This window comes from Mus caroli, chromosome X (assembly GCF_900094665.2).
Source record: "Mus caroli chromosome X, CAROLI_EIJ_v1.1, whole genome shotgun sequence".
Classification (NCBI taxonomy): domain Eukaryota; kingdom Metazoa; phylum Chordata; class Mammalia; order Rodentia; family Muridae; genus Mus; species Mus caroli.
In genome coordinates, this window is record NC_034589.1 from 140,295,089 (window position 1) to 140,319,003 (window position 23,915).

The 23,915-nt window shown below is 39.8% G+C and overlaps 1 pseudogene; it reads left to right on the plus strand.

Annotated features, from left to right (window-relative positions):
* The first annotated feature begins 22,561 nt into the window (after positions 1 to 22,561).
* On the plus strand, positions 22,562 to 23,497 carry LOC110286982 (annotated as a pseudogene).
* The last annotated feature ends 418 nt before the right edge of the window (positions 23,498 to 23,915 follow it).

Sequence of the window (23,915 nt, forward strand, 5' to 3'; positions counted from 1 at the left end):
GGTGAGGGTGGTGGTGGTGGTGGTGGTGAGGGTGGTGAGAGTGGTGAGGGTGGTGGTGAGGGTGGTGAGAGTGGTGAGGGTGGTGGTGAGGGTGGTGGTGGTGGTGGTACTGATAAGGTGCAGAGTTCAGAAAGTTACTTTCCTTTTGACTATCATTCATCAATTTATAAGTGGTCATTTCCCTGGTTATTTACCAGCATTATATCTGAAATATGCATTTGGTAAGCTCCTGTCCTTAAGGGCACAACTTTATACACATAAAATACTTAATTAAAAGTAAAATAAGCAGAAAATGAAAGGTACAACAATTCAGTGTTCCTTAGAAGTTCAATGAGATAGTTTTCAATCATTTTCATGAGCTACTTCTTATGAGCATATACTGAGTATACATGATAATGTGTTTCATTATAATATTCTCACACATGTATATAACACACTTTGATCATATTTACTCCCCCAATAACTCTTCTTCCCAATCAGTCTCTCTTCCATTATCATCATTTCTTTCTTTCTTAGCCACTGAGTTTAATTAGGGCTGCTTACAGAAGCATGGAAGAGAGGTTATTTACTGGAACATGAGCACCTTACCAGTGAATACCACTGGTACCTTACCACTGAAGAAAATATCTGTTTCTCCCCAGCAACCATCAGCTGCATTCATATCCTTAGTGAGCAGTAAGACCTTGTGGTCCCCTCCTCTCTCCATGACAGAATACTGACAGCTCTAGTCCTGTGCAAGGCTTCTGCTTAGCAGCTGCTTAGAATTCAAGTGACACAGCTTTGTTTTATATGGTAGAAAACATTCCACAACAGTCCACTCCTTCCTCCAAGTTATATTCCTTCCTCTCCTCTTCCATATTATTGCTTTCACCTTATAGATGTCTCTTTATATACCCTTAGATGTATAGGTGTCCCATAGGGCTCATTTTTCAATAATCTTATTCTCAGCATGTTGACCAGTTATGAGTCCACAATAGCCCCCACTCTACTGCTCTGTGGTCTATTTTGCACTGGCTGCAGCTGTGCTCTATTTCTGTGGCTGGGAATGTTTTCTCTGATATCTACCCCAGTACTTGAGATATGTATAATCTTGATTGATTACTGTGCTTAAGTGCAGTGGACAGAATATAATCATGAGAGCTAACAGGAACTACTCTTAGTGTTTCTAGTGTATATTGACTTACTCCTTCTGTTGCTGTGGTAGAAGCCATTACCAAAAGGAACTAGGGAAGGAAAGGGTTTGACTTCATGTCTGATCATAATCCATCATTAAAGAAAGCCACGTCAGGAACCTGGGGGTTGGATCTGAAAGAGAGGCCATGGAGCAATGCCGCTTACTGGCTTGTTCCTGATGGTTTGCTCATCCTGCTTTCTTATACAATCCAGGACTACCTGCTCAGGGATGGTCAGTTATTAATCAGGAAAATGTACTACCTACTTACCCACTGGCCAGTCTGATGGAGGAATGTTTCTCACATGGAGTTCCTTCTTCCCAGATAACCCTGGCTTGTTGATGAAAAACCTACCAGCATAATTGACCCTTTGTCAGGTTGACACACAAGTATATCATTAATAAACCATAACCATTCCTTTGTGTTTATTTCCAAGGTCTCATGTTTATCACAATATAAAACTAAGTATATTAATGTAAAAAGTCCCATAGTATTTAAATTCTCCACACTTTAGAAGTCTAAATTCTGTTTAAAATAGAGTATCAACTATGGGACCATGTAAAATCAAAATCACAGTAAATATTTCTTTTATTTCAAGAGGGAAGAACTTGAATAGTCACAAAAAAATAAAAGCAAGCCTAACATCAAGTAATATAACTCAAATTCTGTAGCCCAGTATTTCACATCTATGATTCAGTCACCATCTTTGGTGTCTAAAAGGCTTGTGCAGCTTCCTTTTTGGCTTCTGTCATCCACAGCATTCCTAGCATGTCTCATAGGTTCAGGCCAGCTCCAACCCACTCCTGCTACCTATTTGTGTCCTAGTTTGCTTTTTGTTGCTGTGATTAAGACCTTGCCTTAAAACTACTTGAGGAATAAAGTGCTTATTTCAGCTTACAGTTTACAGGTAAGTGCCAGGACCAGCCTAGTTCTAGAACCTGTATTCTTAACAATCTGTTAAGCCATTTGTTTAGTGTTTTGTGATATTAGGCACTAAATTAGAGTTAGAATTTGCCTAGTATTTAATTTTCCTAACCCTGTGATAATTAGCCCTAGTTTTCAGTTAAAAAGACTAAATGCTGTTCCACAGTAGGATCTGCCTAATTCCAAAACTCATATTCTTCCTCTTTCACTGTAATAGAAATCTTTTTGTGTCTCAAATCCAATAATAGGTGTAGTGATTACCTGTTGTGTGTCCAAAGTGTAACACAGAGTTGGATCCTGAAGCAGTATTAAGAACCTTGCTTCCCATGGGCTTTGGTGGCTCACATCTTTAATTCCAGCACTGGGAGGCAAAGACAAGCAGATCTCTGTGAGTTCCAGGTCTACGTAGTGAGTTCCAGAACAACCAGACCTATGAAGAGAAACCCTGTCTAAAAAAAAAAAAAAATCGAAGAAGAACCTGTTTTCAAATCAACAACAACCTGACTAAGTTTTGTGACCAGGTTTCTTACTATCTGTGTTTAGAGCCAAGTATGGTGCACACTTTTAATCCCAACATTTGGAAGGCAGAGCATTAAATGCCAACCTAGTTTACATAACTAGTTCCAGGCCAAACAGAACTACATAGAGAGTCCTTGTCTCAAAACAATAATAATAAATAATAAAAATTTTAACCCAATTTAAGTTTTTTTCCTCTTTAAGGTTTTAAATCTATAGATCTGGAAGGACATTCTTTAGATTTGACACCTACTGACTAAATGATTGCTTCCAGTTCTCACAATCAAATTGTTACTACCAACAGAGTTTAGATTGAGAAAATTCATGTCTGGCACATAGGGAACAGTGTCTTCTGATAGAAAACAAGATTGTGGAAGGATTTTAGAACCTTTGCAGGAACAGCAGGCTAGTTTATTTTTGTTATTGACTCCCACGATTTCTGAAAGAGGAAAGCACTGTTACCAGCTTCAAGTCAGAGAATAGAAATGAGTTTTGATCAACTCACTTTCTAGTACAAGCAAGAGATATCATCAGATCAGAGGCTTCTGTCTAAAAATGGAAGGTAGCAATTTCCCTAATTCTATTCTCTTTCCAGAACTGGGTTGGTGTGTAACTCTTTCTCAATGACTAATTTGGTAGAGTATCGTAAGGGAAGTGTGTGCAGAAAGAAGTTTAAGCAATTTAATATAACTGTAGCTGTAAACTTTTCTAGGGTGGTAGGAGTAAGCGGAATCTCTGTGAATGTGTAGTTTGATAAAGAACACATCATAATTACTTTTAGGACATAATACTTAATTTAAAACTTTGAACCATTAATGACACCATTGAAAGATGGGATGGCCCTATAACTATTAAGGAAATTTAATTTAAACTCCTATCCCCAAATCTTCAGGCTTGTTTTACTAGATAATTATAACAAAATGTTTCAAAAATTAACATTTCTACAGTAGTTCTTTCAGAAAATAGAAGAGTAGGTGGTGTTTTCCTCAATACATTCTGTTCAGTTAATATTGCAGTTACCTTAATCGGACAGTAAGTAAATAAATCAATATGGGGATATATATATACACACACATACAGACAGACACAGGCATGCATATATAGATATTCTTCATAAAATAATACCTAATAGAATTCACCAATATATTAAAAATGCATCATAAATAAGTAGAGTACATCTAAGCTGCATGGTTGGTTTTGTCAAAATCACCACCATATAAGTAAGAAAAATGAAAAACCACATTAGCTTTGTTTTATAAATCAATGTAGAAAATAACATTCAACAAAATTTGGTATACATTCATAATAAAGAGAACTCCTTAACTAGGAGAATATCTACCTTCTCTTGGGCTTCTAAAACAAAGTACCACAGACCAAACAGCTTAAACAGTTTTCAGGGTTCCAAAGACTGTGAGACAGAAGAATTCCAGCATGATTGGTTCTAGTGAGGGCCATTGTTTCTTTTTGTTAATGGTCTAAATCATGCTCAGTCAATCATTGTAATAGAGTCGCATAAATAAATTATCTTAATTACAAAAAACAAACAATCACAAACTATTGCTTTGTCATTTTACCATCTCTTAATTCTATGCAGTAATGAAAAACTACCACATTTCTATATTCATGCATATTCAAATATAAAGTAGTATGCGGGGCTGGAGAGATGGCTCAATGGTTAAGAGCACTTGTCTTTCTGAGGACCCAGATTCAGTTTCCAGCATCCACACAGCATCTCACAACCATCCTTAACTTCAGTTTGGGGGAATTTAATGCCCTCTTCTGCTCTTCCTGCACACCAGGCATGCACATGGTATGCACATATACATTCAACATAAAAAAATAAAGTAATATGAGCTATATGATACAAAAAAATCTTTCTCAATTTTCATGGGCAAGGATAATGAATACTGTGTTGTAACTATATACTGGAACAAGAGGAGAAATAAAACTGATACCACACACATTATGAGCAAACAGTACAGTTAGTTACTCAAGACTCAGCTGCAATGCCAACTAGTCCTAAGCATGGGACCAGCCCTGAAATGTGGTTGATAATACACAGTTCTTTCATTGGAAAAAACTGATTTTTCCCTCTTTCCGCAACTATCACTTGCAAAAGCTTCTTGGCCTGGCCAGGAGTGGAAATTTGTGAGAACATCTCCTCAAGTTGGGATTTTCTCTAGATTGAGTTTGTTCAGGACTTGCACATGCTGTCATAGTCTATTTTAAATAGAACATGAAGTTGGTTGAGTACGAAGTAGGGAAGAGTTAAGAAAGAATGTATTAAAGGGGTGTGTTAATGAAGATATTTCATAAGTGTACACCCTACAGTCATACGTATTTAGTCTTAAAGAATCCATTGCATGGTCCTGAAGGAATGGTTCAGGGATTAAGAGTGCTTACTGCTTTTGTTCAAGTCCTAGGTTTGGTTCCCAGCACCCACAACATCTGGTGACTCACAACCACCTATAACTTCCAACTCCTGGGCATCTTCAGGGTCTCTTCCAGCTTCCATGAATGAACACACATACATTTTAAAGAGTTGTTGGCATGCATCTTGACAAGAATCTGACAAATGCTCATAACATAAATTATTTTAAGGGAATCAGTTGCACACACGCTTACAGGAAGGATCTGGCAAGTTAATGAAAACTGCCTCATCAAACCAAGGACCTCTGCTTTTCAGTTCTGTATTCCATTGTAGCAGAATATCAGTTTTCTAGCTTTCAGACTACTTTTTTGCTATGTCTTCACATGGTGGTTTGATCAATGGGATGAGGGTAGAACATAGGTGAGATTTCTTATAAGGGTATGCTGCAGACCCTCTGGGCCCCTTTGTCTGCGTGGAATGGGTCTCTAGTCACGGGTGGGCAAAGCGTCGGATGAATGACAGACAGATGCACACAGGAGAGGTTGTGTAGGATCTGAATGTATTGTCAAATCGAGCATCAGACTTTTTATGCAGAAGACAATAAGGAAGTTGGGTGACACACCAGCAAGGTACAAAGAGGTTACTGGAATCTTACATAAAACAGAGGAGTGCAAACAGAGAAGGTCTAACAGGAACCACCTGGGATAGAATTCATTGTTAACAACTGGGATCAAAAAGGGCTCCACTTAAGATTCACTAATCTTAGAAGCCAGGGTCAAGGGCTTCGCACCCTTGCCATAGTTCCTATTTTAGTCTATTGTATAGTCCACCTTCCCCTTAGGCCATTGTAAATACGTGTATATGGGTGTAACTCCACTATAGTTCTAAGTATCTATTCTGGTTTCTCCTTCGGTCTGAAACTTCCTTCTTCCTTAGTGATGGTAAATTCCTGTGTAAGAGAGTGACTTAGCTTTTACATTCTTACTGAATTTCAAGCCCATGGTCTTGCTCAAGGACATTCTAGGACTGTTGGAACACTGGCGGAAGGCTTTAACTATGTCAGAATTCAATCTTAAAAGACACTTATAATAAGATAATACTAAAAGAGAGCACGTGGATCCATACACTAGACTAACACGGGAATGGAAAATTAATGTATGGGTTAGAGAGAACGCCAGACTCCAGGAGCGAGTTTCTGTGAAACTCTTTTGCCTCATGAGTAGCTTTCAAGCCTCAGCCTGTCATGCTGACTCGACTGGAGAGCGTGACAAGGGTACTGATCCTATCTGGAGGGTCCCACCTTCGTAACTTCATCTAAACCTGATTATCTTCTGAAGATCTTACCTTTTAAATCCATTACAGTATTTGGGACTTTAACAAAATGAATTTGGGAGTAGGAGTACATACACATTTAGTCCATGACGACTTCCTAAACTTGGTAAGGATCTACAAATAAGTAACATTTAAAATATTCCCAAGATTAGAGATAAGGGTGGTTCCCATCACTTCTTACTATAGAAGCCCTAGCCAGACCAATTAGTAAAGCATAATAAGTAAAAGGTGTCCATATAAGAAAGGAAGAGAGAGGCCAGGCATGGTGGTGCACGCTTTTAATCCCAGCACTTGGGAGGCAGAGGCAGGCAGATTTCTGACTTCGAGGCCAGCCTGGTCTACAGAGTGAGTTCCAGGACAGCCAGGGCTACACAGAGAAACCCTGTCTCGAAAAAAAGAAAAAAAAAGGAAGAGTTTTTATTTGCAGATATAATGGTGGTTGTAATCTATAAAGTTTCCTGGATTTGATACATGACTTTAGAAAGGCTGCAGTATACAAAAGAACTAGTTCTCTTAACTAGAATTCTATACTTTGATGGTGAAATTTAAGTATATAAACTGTATAACTTGGGGACACACACAAATACAAATCCTGAAATGTAATGCTTACTTTTATAATGAAACACATATAGGTCTTATATGATGAAAAACACTGATGAAAGATTTTAAAGATCTAAACAGATTTGTGTTCATTGTTTAAAAGATATGGATATCAGTTCCTCCAAGTTGATAGATAAGCCTAATATTCTAATAAAAATTCCCAGCATATATTGATAGATCTTCACAAGATTATTCTAATGAATTTGTGTAAAGGCAAAGGAACTGTAATAGCTATAGTGTGTTGAATGTTTATCTTCAAGAAGATCTGTGTTTAAATCTCTGAAGCCATATCACATTGATTTAGTAAAACATCCTTTGCAAATATAAGCAAAAGATCAGAAGAGGAAATCATCCTGGATCATCTGAATGACCCCTAAATCTAATGAAATTTTCTTTAAAAAAAAAAAAATCAGAGGCTGACGAGATGGTTCAGTGGGGTAAGAGCACTGACTGCTCTTCCAAAGGTCCTGAGTTCAAATCCCAGCAACCATGTGGTGGCTCACAACCACCCATAATGAGATCTGATGCTGACTATAGTCAGCTATAGTGCACCTATATATAATAAATAAATCTTTTTTAAAAAAACATTAAAAAATCAGAAAACAGACACAAAAGACATATCCATGTTGAAGGAGCCAGAAGAGTCAAGGACACCACAAGAAAATCTACAGAATCAACTAAACTGGAGGCATAGGGGCTCATAGAGACTGAACCGCCAACCTGAGAGCGTGCATGGAACAGACCTAGGCACTTACTACATTGCCTGCCTTTGGATCCCTTTCCCCTAACTGGGCTGCCTTGCCTAGCCACAATAGGAGAAAATGGTCCTAGTCTTATTGCAACTTGATATGCCAAGGCTGCTTGATATCCTGGAGGCCTCCCCTTTTTTGAGGAAATGGAGAAGGGGAGGGGAGAGGGAGGGACTTGGAAAAGAGGAGGGAGGGGAAGCTGTGATGGGGATGTAAAGTAAGTTAATGTTTTAAAAGCCATGTAAAAATGAAGTCAGACATTGGGGTTAATGCAGCCACAAGCCAAGGAAAGCCTGCTGCCTCGGTGATCAAGACTAGTTTTAAAGGGAAAAGAAAAAGATATAAAAGGAATGAAGAAAGAACACTTCTTTGAAGAGTGTGCTGGAGTAATTGTAATATCTATAGGAGAAACATTGACCTATGTTTGATTCCCAGAACCCACATAGTAGAAGTAAACTGTTACTGCCCCGACTTCCACTTTCTGGAAAATTCAAACATCTAATACTTACAACAAGGTTTTTTTGTTTTTCAATTTTTCATTTTGATCATACTCTTTGCCCTCCCCCAGCCTCTCCCACCTATCCAACATAACGTTCTTTCTCTGACAAAAACAAAACAAAAGCACACATGAACATTTTGTGTTGGCCAGTTAGTTTTTAACATAAAGCCTGCCCTGGAGTGTGCTTGATATACCCTGTCACTCCATTGACTTCCTTCTCCCTGGAGGGATCAATTGCAAATCACTTCCCATTTGAGGGAGGTAGGATTATGTAGCCACTTCTCTGTCTCCATGTGGGATGTTTCCTGGTTTAAATTTGTGCAGGTCTTACGCATGCTGCCATGGTCTCTAAGTTCATATGTGCATCAACCCAATTGTGTCTGAAAATCACACCACCTCTGGCTTTTAGAATCTTTCTATCCTCTCTTGCACACAGATCCTTGTACCTTGAGGAGAGGGGTATGATAAAGATAATTTAGGGCGCAGTGCTCCCAAAGTCTCTACACATTGTGCAGTTATTTCACTTACATTCTGAAATGGGCTGACCAAATGGCTCCATTTAAGGTGCTTGAAACCAAGCCTGATGGCCTCATTTCCAGAACTCATGAGGTAGAAAGAATAAACAGATTCCCACAAGTTGTCCTCTGTTTTCGACTTTCTGGACAATTTCAAACATATCTAATGCTTCTAATAAGATTTTCGTATCTATTAATGCTTAAGTGCTAAATGCACATTTTTTTAAATACCATTTTCTTGTTTCTCTTTTTAGGATTTATTTTTATTTTGTGTACTCGTGAGTATCTACATGTATGTATGTGTACTGTGGCATGCCTAGTGCCTGTGGAGGAGAGACGACATTGGATTTTTACAACAGTTGTGAGCTACAATGTGGGTTCTGGGAACTAAACTATGATCTTCAAAAGCACTAAGCATTCTTAACTGCTGACCATCTCTCTTGCTGCTCTTGTTCCTTTTAGAAGTAAATGTTAATAGCTTTTTGTGCATATGGATTGTGAGGATTGAACCCAGGCACTCAAAAATACTACTCAGGTGCACTACCACTGAGCTTTACCTACACCCCAGGTTAGGAGTTTTCTAAAAAGTTTATTTCTAAGTGCATAGTTTTGAGTTTCTTCCTATATCTCTGTTTTTCATGTTAGAAATTTTTCCCATATGCCTGATAATCTATTTGAATATGTTCATTTAAATTTTGTACTAAGAGATTCATAATTTCATTTATGCTTGGTGTCCTCGATTCCAGAGATGATCTGTTTTGTTTTGTTTTTTTTCCTTGTAGGAATCCTTTTTCTAGGGAATAGGAAATAAATATGCAAATAACATATTTTCCAGAATGTGGAGGTGATCTGTCACTTGATCTGTGTATGTAGCCCTGCAGTCACTGTCACTTTTGGAGGTAGCTGAAGTATCCCAATGGCATTTTCTCTAGAAATGGAAATTCCATTTTAAAATCCATGAAATAACAACAACAAAAAAAAAACCAGCCAAATTAATTTTGAAAAGTGCAAGTGACTGACTCACACTTTTCTATTTTAAGACATGCTTTAAAGCTACAATAATGGCAAACTAGGTATAGTGGCTTATTCATGGAATTACAATACTTGAAAGATGAAGGCAGAATGATCATAATTTCAATGTGAGCTTGGACTACATAGTCACTTCTGGGTCAGAGTGGGAGACAGAATGAGTCCCGGTCTCAAAATCAAAACAAATGGTGTTGTGCAGACATAAAAATAAAAATATAAACTGATCTAGAGAGTATAACTGATTGTCAGAGAAGTTGCTGAGAAAAAGAATTGAACATTGACATTCTCATCAAGTGCTTTGATAACTAGATAAATGTTTAGAAAAGAGCCAAGTTGGACCCTTAGGGGTTTCTGTTGCTATGATAAAATACCATGACCATAACAACTTGGGGATGAGAGGGGTTGTTTCAGCTTAAAACCATAAGGTCACCCTCTGTCATTAAGGAAAGTTGGAGCAGGAACCTGAAGACAGAAACTGAAGCAGAGGCCTTGGAGGAGTGCTGTCTTGCTCCCATGGATTCATTAGCCCAGGAGTGGCACTCCCCACACTGATCTGAGATCTCCCACATTAATCATCAATAAGGAAAATGCACCACAAGCCAATCGAGTAGGGACATTTTCTCAATTGAAGTTCTTTCTTCTAAAATGTGTCAGGTTAACATAAAACTAGCCAACACAGACACCTACCTCATACTGTAAATGAAAATTAACTAAAATAAAAGCCAGGCCATGGTGGCATACACCTTTAATCCCAACATTCAGGAAGCAGAGGTAGGTGGATCTCTCTGAGTTCGAGGCTAGCCTGGTCTACAGAATCCATTCCAGGGCTACATAGAGAAACCCTGTTTCAAAAACCAAAGTAACAACAACAACAACAAAAAAAAACCCTAAAATATGCAATTCAGTATATGACCTAAAATATTAGTCACATGAAAACATCTGAATTGCCTTTTCATTCTGGATTTGGCAAAGGATTCTCATATGTGGCATAAAAGTCAATAGCAATGAAAATAAATGGGACTTCATCAAAGTAACTGCATCAAAATATTATGAAAAAATGAAAAATACAACTTAAAATAGTTTTCAAGTAATATATGTAAAAATGGCATAATGCCCAGGATATATGAAGACTTTTATGATTTGACAAAGAAATTTTTCAATGAAAAGATGAACAAATGAGGGGGCAGTGGTGGTACATGCCTTTAATCCCAGCACTTGGCAGGCAGAGTTCAAAGCCAGGCTGGTCTATAAAGTGAGTTCCAAGACAACCAGGGCTACACAGAAATCCTAGCAGGCCCTGCACCTCACTTAGGCAGCACAGTTGAACTGACTATGGCTAGGGCACAAGTTAGCTGACCCTGAGGACATGAGCATGGGAGAGCTGGCCCTGCCGCTTGTCTGCTGTGCTGTGACATAAGCAAGGGAGAGGTACCCTACCACCCACCCCTTGCCACCTATGGTAGGCAGGAGAGCAGGCCTTGCACTTCACCTGGGCAGCACAATAGGGCTGACCCAGAATGGGGCTGTGGGGTGAGCTGGCCTCTAGGGTGTGAATGTGGAAGAGTTGACCCTGAAACTTGTCTGCCTTGCAGCAGTGTGGGCAAGGATATCTGTCCAAGGGTATCTCAGGGTCACTTTACAGCAAGCTGGAGAGATGACCTTGGGGTCATGAGAGAAGGAGAGCTGTCCCTGCTCCACATTTGCTGCATCATATGGGAAAGTTGGCCCTGTATCTCACCTGGACATCACAGTAGAGCTGCCTCTGAAAGTGGGTTTACAGGTGAACTGGCCCCAAGGACATGAATGCAGGAGAGCCAGTCCTCCTCTTGTCTGTGGTTCAGTGGCACAGATAAGAGATGCCCTCCTCCACTCCCTCATCCCTTGCCAGTTATGGCAGGCAGGAAAGCTAGCCCCAAGGTAATGAGAATGGGATAACTGGCTAAGTTCTTCATCGGCTGCAGCACTCAGGAGAATGGGCCCTGCATCTCACCAGGGCAGCAGGGTAGAACTGGCTCTGGTTTCAGGAGGGCAGGGGATGTTACTGGTAAGCCAGTTCCAAGGGTGTGAGTGCAGGAGTGCTATTGGGCTGACCAGTTCAGATATTTCTCAAGCCCATATCCAGGGCTTTGAATTGGTCCATCCCAACATCTAACCCATGGATGAACTGCTGGAGTGCATAGAGGGTCTGGTCCTACTGATCCAAAACTACAGGACCTCAATGGCATGGGGCAAGAACAGGATATCCAAGAGGAGTCTCAGTGAGGTTCCAGTATTGATAGAGTGGCTGAAGCCCCTTGTGCCAGATCAATGACTCATTGCAATGAACATTTGCAAGCAAAGAAGTGTGGACAAAAGGTTATGCTGTGATGTAAAAATGACAAAGGACCAATAAAAATACAGAACAAGACAAAACAAAGAAAAAATGAAGATCCATTTCCCCCAAAATTAGTCTACAAGGACATGAAAACATGTTCAATATGATTAGCTAGTATGGAAATGAAAATCAAAACTATAATGACTTGGCACTCCACATTGTACCAGATCAAGTGGACAAGATCAGTTAGCATTCCAGTATGAAACATAATTGGAGTTCATTACCAAAAAAAAAAAAAAAAAAAAAAAAAAAAATGTGTAGGACATAAGGATGGGAGGGAGACTGGAAGAAAGGGTTGGGGAGGATATGATATACATTCTATACATATATGATTTTGTGAAGAAATGTTATTTAAAAGTGGGGAAGAAAACTCTGTGCAGCTGGGCAGTGGTGGCGCACACCTTTAATCCCAGCACTTGGGAGGCAGAGGCAGGCGGATTTCTGAGTTCGAGGCCAGCCTGGTCTACAAAATGAGCTCCAGGACAGTCAGGGATACACAGAGAAACCCTGTCTCAAAAACAAAACAAAACAAAACAAACAACAACAACAAAACCTCTGTGTGCGTTAGAGAGAGAGAGAGAGAGAGAGAGAGAGAGAGAGAGAGAGCAATCATGTACTTCTCAACACACTTCAGCATGTTTGGGCATCCAGCAGTGCCAAAAGTGCTTCTGCTAAGGTCACAGATGACAAGTTAATATTATCTCATGTATCCTCATTAGCATTTGAGACGTTGTTTCTCTGGTTTTGAACACATAGCCTTAAAATCTTTCACAACCTATTTTAGGCTTTTGGGCAGAAACATTTGCCATCATTACCTGTGAAAATTCTTCACATATTTCTCCTAATTCTCTTTTTCTTCCTAATCTTATTACCTATGCAATCTCACAGGCACCTATAAAACTAAGAACAACTTGTGAGCTGATGAAAAAGTGCTCATAAGTAATAAAGAAAAATAGACTGGAGAGATGGATCAACCATTAAAAGTTAAGTCTCAAAAGCTGTATCTTGCCATTCCTAAACTATATTGCCATTGACCTATATTTTTGCTATACCTCAAGGACGTGTGGTATAGTAACACTAGTAGTTATTTGCCCACTTCTGGAAAGTATGATCAGAATAGGCATGCTCAGCAGCTCATAGATCCCCATAATGTCTCCCTGGACTTTAGACTGAGAAAGACTATGGTGGGAAAGACTATGTGGAAGCCACCAGAACTCCACAATGCTAGTAGTCTCTATTTTCCTTCTTAAACAAAATCTCCCTGTCTTGGAATTAGATGTGTTGCACAGCATTTATGATGATGAAGAAAAGTTGAGTGAATTATGGGTATATCAGCAGTAACATTTTAAGTCATAGAGACAACTTCATATAGTGTGTGTGTGTGTGTGTGTGTGTGTGTGTGTGTGTGTGTGTGTATTTAAGTCCTACTTGTTCAAGCTATTCTAACTTGGGTTCCTTGTTGGCATTTACAATTCTGCTGCAAAAGAGTTACACTTCAAAATGAACATAAACCAACATATGATCCTCTCCACTAAACTCATATTGTTGGCATTATCTTCTATCTCAGTCATTTGTACTATCCACTCATGTCACAACAAGTGGTGTGTCCTGAATTATTCTCCATTCACTTTACAACACTCTAGGACTATATGATTTTAAATGTCTCTCAGATCTTTCCATATCTGTGGGCACTACTCTATTCCACCACTCTTTGCCTGGGCCACTGAAACACTTCCTCTATTAATTTTTTCTGTTGCTGTGATAAAATACCATGACCCCAAACAACTTATAGAAGAAAGTTTATTTTGGCTTACAGTTCCAGTGGGGGGGGGGGGATCCAAAATGGCAAAGGAGACATGGCAGTAGGTGGCCAGAGCAGAAGGCTGAGAAAACACATCTCTAACCACAAACACACATTAAAGAGAGTGAACTGGAAATGGGGTGAGACCATCAACCACAAAACTTGCTCCGGTGACATACTTCCTCCAACAAGAACATACCTCCCAAAGGTTCCACAACGTCCCCCAAATAGCACCACTAGCTGGGGACCCAGTGTTCAAATCTGAGCCTATGGGAGTGCATTTCTCATTCAAACCACTGCAGTTCTTACTACATCTCCTCTAGACTATCTCTAAAATATTATCTATTCTCTAAAGTAATCATTTCTACAAATACCTTGAAGGAGCCATGTCAGTTCTATGCTCGTCTGTGCCTGAAAAGAGCCAATGAGAATCTGTGATCTGGCCCAGTTAGGTTAGTTACACCTTTACCTTTCCCAACACCGTTGGATAGTCTCTCTCTCTCTCTCTCTCTCTCTCTCTCTCTCTCTCTCTCTCTCTCTCTCTCTCTCTCATATATGGTTTCTAACACCAAATCTTTAGATATGAGTATAGATATAGATTATGCAACTCCACAGATTTTGGCAAAAGCATTATGTGCAGGAAAGACAAATACATAACCAATAAGTATTTACTCCAGAAAGTATAAAGTATTGTCTGGGGGTTGGGGATTTAGCTCAGTGGTAGAGCGCTTGCCTAGCAACCTCAAGGCCCTGGGTTCGGTCCTCAGCTCTGGAAAAAAAAAAAAAAAAAAGACAAAATAACAAAAAGGCCAAAAAAACAAAAAACAAAAAAACAAGGTAACTAAAGTATTGTCTGTTCTACAAAGTGCTCCAATTTAGTCAACCTGCCACCAGGTCACTGGCTGGTTTTCCCAGGGAATGGTGCCATATCTGGGGCTCAATGTTGGTCTTTGCCACTGGCAAATGTCTTAGGGTTTTACTGCTGTGAACAGACACCATTACCAAGAGAACTCTTATAAGGATAACATTTAATTGGGGCTGTCTTACAGGTTCAGAGGTTCAGTCCACTATCATCAAGGCAGAAGCATGGCAGCATCCATGCAGGAATGGTACAGGGAGAGCTGAGAGTTCTACATCTTGTTCCAAAGGCAAACAGGAAAGACTGACTTCCAGGGAGCTAGGATGAGGGTCTTAAGTACCATCATGTCAGCAAGATTATATGGCCCAAATGTTAGAGCAGCATGCACAGCAGCCTGGATCTGTTGAAAAGACTTTTCCTGTTCTGGGTCCCGCACAAAGCTAGCAGTTTTCCAGGTCACTTGGTATATGGGCCAGACAACACACCCAAGTGAGAAAGGTGTTCTCACCAGAATCCAAATAGACCCACTAAAATTTGTGCTTCTTCCTTGGTACTGGAATGGGGTGCAATAATTTATCTTTGACCTTAGAAGGAATATCTCTGCCTCTGCTTCCAGAGTGCTGGGATCAAAGGTGTGTGCCACCACCCAGCTCATTGTCAAATTTCTTGGCAACAGTTTTTCAGACTGGAGTGAAGTGGTATCTCAAAAAAATTAGTATCATATTTTTCCATTGTATTGTTAATAATTTCATATATATATATATATGTAATGCCTTTTGATTGTACCCACCTCCCACTCTCCCCTCCAATTCTCCTAACACATCCCCTTCTATTTTTGTATCTTCTTTGTTCATGTTACCCAGTGTGTTAAGCCAGTGCTTCCCATATGTTCATGGGTATGACATCATCCACTGGGTCATGGGAAGTCTACCAGTGGCCACATGCCCGAATTAAAATTGCTCCCCGTTCCCCAGAATCCATAAACTATCAATAGCTCCTCAGGTAGAGGTGGGATCTTGGGATCAATCCATGATTGATCTTATTCATGTAACCATGTGATAATATCAAATTTTTATAAAGCCTTCCAGAAAATAGTGACGGATTAATTTTTCAGTGATCCTAACTCTTTCTACTAAGTCAATACTACCTAGAAACTTTGATAAAGCATCACAAGGGAATAAAATGTCAGGGGAATATCTCCCATTGGTATAGAAGATATCTTCTCAATGGAATATTAGGAGGCCTACTGGGGGGGCATTATATGCCATGACTAATTTACCCTGTGGGTGCAAAGTTGGTTTATTATGTATAAAACTATTCTAATTTAATTTAACATTTAAATAGACTAAATGGCAAAAAAAAAAAAACACATGGTTTTCTTAATTGATGAGTAAAAGGTAATTGACCCTCAGATTCCACCCCACACCAGTCAGAATGGCTAAGATCAAAAACTCAGGTGACAGCAGATACTGGAGAAGATGTGGAGGAAGAGGAATCCCTCCATTGCTGGTGGGATTGCAAGCTGGTACAACCACTCTGGAAATCAGTTTAGCGGTTACCCAGAAAATTGGACATAGTACTACCTGAGGACCCAGCAATACCCTTCCTGGGCATATACCCAGAAGATACTCCAACAAGTAATAAGGACACATGCTCCACTATGTTTATAGCAGCCTTGTTTATAATAGCCAGAAGTTGGAAAGAACCCAGATGTCTTTCAACAGAGGAATGGATACAGAAAATGTGGTACATTTACACAATGGAGTATTACTCAGCTATTAAAAATGATGAATTTATGAAATTCTTAGGCAAATGGATGGAATTAGAAAATATCACCCTGAGGGAGATGACCCAGACACATACTCACTGTTAAGCCCAGAAGCTCAGAATACCCAAAATACAATTCACAGACCACATGAAGCTCAAGAAGAAGGAAGACCAAAGTGTGGGTACTTCAGCCCTTCTTAGAAGTGGGAACAAAATACCCATGGGACAAATTACAGAGACAAAGTGTGAAGCACAGACTGAAGGAATGACCATCCAGAGACTGCCTCACCTGGGGATCCATCCCATAAACAACTACCCAAACCAGACTCTATTGTGGATTCCAACAAGAGCTTGCTGACAGGAGTCTGATATAGCTGTCTCCTGAGAGGATCTGCCATTGCCTGACAAATACAGAAGTGGATGCTCACAGCCATCCATTGAATGGAGCACAGGGTCCCCAATGAAGTAGCTAGAGAAAGGACCCAAAGAGCTGAAGGGGTTTGCAGCCCCATAGGAGGAACAACAATATGAACCAATCAGAACCCCTGAGCTCCCAGGGACTAAACCACCAACCAAAGAGTACACATTGAGGGACCCATGGCTCCAGCTGCATACGTAGCTTCTCTTCAGTGGGAGGAGAGGCCCCTGGTCCTGTGAAAGCTCTATGGCCAATTGAAGGGGAATGCCAGGGCCAGGAAGGGGGAGTGGGTGGGTTGGTGAGCAGGGGGAGGGAGGAGAGGAAAGAGGGTTTTCTGGGGGGAAACCAGGAAAGAGGATAACATTTGAAATGTAAATAAAGAAAATATCCAATAAAACAAACAAAAATGAAAAAAAAAAAAGAGTTAAAGGATATTAGCCCTCTATCAGATGTGGGGTTAGTGGAGATTTTTTTCCCAAATCTGTAGGTTGTCAATTTGTCTTATCGACTATGTCCTTTGCCTTACAGAAGCTTTCCAGTTTCAGGAGTCCCATTTATCAATTATCAATCTTAGAGCCTGAACCATTGGAGTTCTGTTTAGGAAATTTCCCCCTGTGCCAATGAGTTCAAGGCTCTTTCCCACTTTCTCTTCTATTAGATTCAGTGTATCTGGTTTTATGTGGAGGTCCTTGATCCACTTGGACTTGAGCTTTGTACAAGGTGACAAATATGGGTCTATTTTCATTCTTCTACATACAGACAGCCAGTTAGACCAGCACCATTTATTGAAGATGCTTTCTTTTTTCCATCATATATTTTTGTCATCTTTGTCAAAGATCAAGTGACCATAAGTATGAAGTTTTATTTCTGGGTCTTCAATTCTATTCCATTGATCAACATGTCTGTCTCTATACCAATACCATACAGTTTTATCACTATTGCTTTATAGTAAAGCTTGAGGTCAGGGATGGTGATTTCCCCAGCTGTTCTTTTATTGTTAAGAATTGTTTTCGCTATTCTGGCTTTTTTTGCCTTTCCAGATGAATTTGAGAATTGCTCTTTCCATGTCTTTGAAGAATTGTGTTGGGATTTTGATGGGGATTGCATTAAATCTATAGGCTGCCTTTGGTATGATGGCCATTTTTACTGTGTTAATTCTTCCAATCCATGTGTATGGGAGATGTCTCCATTTTCTGAAATATTCTTAGATTTCTTTATTAAGAGACTTGAAGTTATTGTCATACAGGTCTTTCACTTGTTTGGTTAGCGTTACTCCAAGGTGTTTTATACTGTTTGTGGCTATTGTGAAGGGAATTGTTTCCCTAATTTCTTTCTCACCTTGTTCATCCTTTGTATAAAGGAAGGCGACTGATTTATTAGAGTTAATTTTGTATCTGGCCACTTTTCTGAAGTTGTTTATCAGCTGGAGAAGTTCTCTGGTAGAAATTTGGGGCTTGTTTATATATACTATCATATCATCTGCAAATAGTGATACTTTTATTTCTTCTTTACCAATTTGTATCCCTTTGGTCTCTTTTTGTTGTCTTATTGTTCTAGCTATCATTTCGAGTACTATATTGAATAGGTATGGGGAGAGTTGGAATCCTTGTCTTGTCCCCGATTTCAGTAGATTGCTTCAGGTATGTCTCTATTTAATTTGATATTAGCTGTTGGTTTGCAGTAAATTGCTTTTATTATGTTTAGGCATGGACCTGGAATTCCTGATCTCTCCAATACTTTTAACGTGAAGGGGTGTTGGATTTTGACAAATGCTTTTTCTGCATCTAAGGAGATGATCATTTTTTTTTCCTTTGAGTTTGTTTATATAGTGGATTACGTTAATGGATCTTTGTATATTAAACCAACCTTGCATCCCTGGGATGAAGCCTACTTGATCATGGTGAATGATGGTTTAGATGTGTTCTTGGATTTTTATTGAGTAATTTTGCATCGATGTTCATAAGGGAAATTGGTCTGAAGTTCTCTTTCATTGTTGGGTCTTTATGTGGTTTAGGTATCAGAGTAATTGTGGCTTCGTAGAATGAATTGGGTAGAGTACCTTCTGTTTCTATTTTGTGGAATAGTTTGAGGAGAATTGGAATTAGGTCTTCTTTGAAGGTCTGATAGAACTCTGCACTAAACCCATCTGGTCCTGGGCTGTTTTTGTTTGGGAGGCTGTTAATAACTACTTCTATTTCTTTAGGGGATATGGGACAGTTTAGATCATTAATCTGATTCTGATTTAATTTTGATACCTGGAATCTGTCTAGAAATTTGTCCATTTCATCCAGGTTTTCCAGTTTTGTTGAGTATAGCAGTGATACCTGGGACTAGTGAAGACTGTGCAGCCTGGAGTTTAAGAACCTGAAACAGATTTAGCTTTAGCATGCAGGACTCGGACTGAGGTCAGTAGGATCTACCATCAAAGGCTTACATCCTCCTCATCTGCTTTGCCAGTTGAACAACTATGGAAAGAAGTGTGGGACTAAGACTTAGACATACTATTGTCAGAGATCAGTGGAGGCTGTGCCCATGGAAAGTGAAGTTCACCTCCAGGGCAACCTGGTGGCTTCTGTCATTGCCCTGATATGTGACAACAGGGGAACTAAAAATTCAGAAATCAAAGTTGTACCATACATTCAACCAAAAAAAATTAATTTATTTAAATACCATTGGTCTATCTATCCCAAATCTGGCTTTGTAAATCTAAACTGGAATATTAGAAATGCACCCTAAATATGGACATGTTAGCACAGGCCTTTAATTCCAGCACTCAGGAAGCAGAGGCAGGGGCAGATGGATCTCTGTGAGTTCAAGGCCAGCCTGATCTACAGAGTGAGTTCCAGGGCAGCCAGGGATACACAGAGAAACCCTGTTTTGAAATAATAAAGCAGCTCTCCCATCAGTGGTTTGCTTCGTGAAATAACACAGGAAGGGAAAGGACTTCAAAACCATCCCACCAAGAGATGTTAGCTGATGAGATAATATTTTTAAGTATTATGCTTTTACTTTATATATTGTCTTTTGTTATTATTGCATCTAATTTTCTAATTTTTAATTCTTAACAAACATATAAACATACTTGCTTTAGTTTTTTTTTTTATTTATTTTTTTTTAGGAATATAAAACTATTTGTTGACCACTGTTCACCATTCTTTACAATAAAGTAAATATACAATTGGATGACATTCTAATACTACAAAGTTACTTTTCTGGCTCATTGAACCATAACCCAAATACTGAAAAGATTGATCCTACCAGTACGGAATGAGTCAGGGTAAAGAAAAAGCATGCAGGTCATTAATTGATATTAGCAAATTTTGTTCACTCACTTAGTCAGCAGGTCTTAAATAGCCAACGTCAGCTCCAACCACGATTCTATTTCCACATCAAACAGATTCCATGAATCATAACCTTTTAGTACAGACTTTAACTTTCTACAAAGGGATGGTTCACCAGAGGAACCTTTACACAGACTGGCTGACCTGGACCTGCCTCTGCCTCTATTTGATACCATGTTGTATTTCCTCAGCTTTAAAGAACAGCTTTTCTTAAACGCTGGGGAGATTTTACAGTTATTACTCAAGTCAGAACTGATTTTTAACTGTGACACAGAAGGACCATTCTGGGGTTATTTTGTTTCTATGCGGTGTATGCATATAACACATAACTTGTTTGTTTTGTTTTGTTTTTAACTGAAGATGAAAATACAAGTTGATGAGATTCCCTGCTTGTGAACATTTTCCTGAAACCATAACCTTTCAGATTAAGCAGATTCTGCGATTTATTGGATAGTTTAAAAGCAACAACATCAGAATTGTTGTATTATCACATAAACACAGTGGTATATTTACAGAGTGTTGTACACGTCCCCTTTGGAAAATGGAATTAGACTAAGTAATAGTGTGCTTTAATAACAAGACTTGGGCTAGAGGCAGATAGAGCTCTGACCTAAGAGGCCTGCTTTAGTTTTTATATTATTCAATTACACTGTATGTCTCTTCTGCACTCATTCCATTGTGTGTTCTCTAGTATTCTCATACACAACCCATATAACTGTTCTCTTGTACCTACTTAATTTCCTTCTCCTTTTCCCCATCCCCTCCTATTTGTGAAACATATCCCAACGTCTCTTTTCCATCTATTTTCCCTTCGTCAAGTCTTTTCTAGGTCATTGAACACCACTAATCCCTATCCCTACAGTCTTTACTGAGTCTACTTCTTTTCTCTTCTAATCTTTCTAATAGTTTACGGTACACTATAGCATTCTTATTGTTTGCTCTGAGTTATTGTCCTCCAAGCAAAGCAAGCACAATCTTGGAGCATTCATCTGTGCCCCCTTGCAAAAGGTCATCCCATCTGGGTTTGTTGACTGTCTACACCACAGGGTATAAACTTTCTCACCTGTGTATCCCCACTACTCACTAACAGCTGTTGTCTACCTTAATTGAATTGCATGTAGCCTGGGGGTGGGGAACACCAGGGGCGCTCCTTTGTTGTGTGAAGAAGCCTTTATCCCTGCTGGGGAAAGGCTTTCCAGGTGCAGCCCATTTGTGGGAATGCCCACACCCCTGTAAGGGCCTTCTCACCTACATTCTGTAAGGAAGCCAAAACTGTGGTGTACTTGTGCCTCAGTTTCTTGTTGTGACCTTAGGTTAAGGGGTAAATGTTGTTTATGTCTCTCTCGATGAAGGAATGTTATCAACATACATTATTCCCAAATAGTTATTGAACTTAAAGAAATAACTTTTAACCAGCTATTTCAATATTCGCATAGTATGCTCACCAAGAAGTAGTGATTGCTTCTTCAACTAATAATATTCTTCTCAACTCTCAGAATAATGTAGAAGATTGCACCCAATGCCCTAGGTGTTTGAACTGAGAGATTAGCTACTAAACCATGCATCTCGAGCCTACTACAACCTAGCCCTACTTGGACATTGCAAATTCTTTTCCAAATACTGGAATAGTATATAATAAAAATTCCAACCAGCAACACAATCCCAGATACACAAGTCCCAATACAGAAAAATAACAAATATGAAAAATCAAGGCAGTATGACCCCCCCCTGGAAAATATCAGTTCCATAGTAATTCATTCAATAAAAGTGAGCTAGATGAAATCCTAAGAGTTCTAAAGAATAATTTAAAGAAATTTTTAACAAAATCAAAGAGGACATAAATAATTTTCTGCATGAAACCACACAGAATACAGAGAAACAGTCGGGTGAAATGAGAAAGCCAATGCAAGATACAAAAGAGGAAATCAACAGAAAGATAGACATACTGGAAAAAGAAACCCACTAAGTTGAAATTTTAGAAATGAAAAGCTCCTTAATCCAAATAGAAGGACTTAATAGAAAGGTTCGCCAATGTCAAATGCATTACAGACTTTCAGAGGTGGAAAACAAAATAGATTCAGACATAGACATAGATAAAACAACATGAACATTTGAATACAACATATATCTATGGGACTCCATTAAAACATAAAATTTATTGATCATGAAGATAGAAGACAGAGAAGGACTCTGGGCTAATGATGTAAAATATTCAATAAAACCATAGCATAAAGTGTCATAGATTTTTGAAAAGATGACTATCAAAATTCAGAAAGTGGGCACTTTTGCCGGGTGTATAACGTGCAGCAATCATGGCTAGCCATCTGGAACTCAACAACGGCACCAAGATGCCCACTCTGGGCCTGGGCACCTGGAAGTCCCCTCCTGGCCCGGTGACTGAGGCTGTGAAGGTTGCTATTGACATGGGGTATGGCCACATTGACTGTGCCCAGGTGCGCCAGAATGAGAAGGAGGTGGGAGTGGCCCTCCAGGAGAAGCTCAAGGAGCAGGTGGTGAAGCGCCAGGATATCTTCATGGTCAGCGAGCTGTAGTGCACGTTCCACAAGAGCATGGTGAAGGGAGCCTGCCAGAAGACACTGAGCAAGCTGCAGCTGGACTAGATGGATCTGCCTAATTCACTGGCCCATGGGCTTCAAGCCTGGGCCCGACTATTTCCCACTGGATGCCTCAGGAAAGGTGAGTCCTAGTGACACCGATTTTGTGGACACGTGGACGGCTTTGGAACAACTAGTGGATGAAGGTTTGGTAAATGCAATTGGTGTCTCCAACTTCAACCCTTTTCAGATTGAGAGGATCTTGAACAAACCTGGCTTAAAATATAACCCTGCAGTTAACCAGATCGAGTGTCACCCATACCTAACTCAGGAGAAGCAAAGGCATCATGGTGACTGCATGCAGTCCTCTTGGTTCTCCTGACAGGCCCTGGGCCAATCCTGAAGACCCTTCTCTCCTGGAGGATCCCAGAATCAAGGCAATTGCAGCCAAGTACAATAAAACTACAGCCCAGGTGCTGATCTGGTTCCCCATTCAAAAGAGCTTGGTAGTGATCCCCAAGTCTGTGACACCAGCTCATATTGCTGAGAACTTTAAGGTTTGAGCTGAGCAGCAAGGACATGACCATTCTACTCAGCTGCAACAGGAACTGGAGGGTGTGCACCTTGGTGAGCTGTGCCAAACACAAGGATGACCCCTTCCATGCAGAAGTCTGAAGCTGTGGAAGATCCCTGTTCCTCCCTAAGTGATGTGCACCTGCTCTTTCTGCCTCCTCTGCTCTTGCAAGTGTCCTGTGTCCTGTGTCCCTCTGCACTGGGTGGCACCTTCCAGACCAGATGGTGAGAGTTTGTTAGTTTGACATAGAATCTGGAGGGCAGTACCAGTAGCCGAGGTATTTCTTCCAGCCTTTCTTGGTCTTTCTTCTTACCCACCTGGAGGACTTTAACACGAGTACCCTTTCCAACCAAAGAGAAGCAAGATTTATAGCCCAAGTTGTGCCACTAACACTTAAGTCTGAGTGCTTAGAACTGTAATCCTTTGGGTCAGACTTCTCCTTGACTCAAATAAAAACAGCTTTTGTGAAAAAAAAAAAATCAGAAAGTGGGCCAGCAAGATGGCTCACCAAGGAAAATG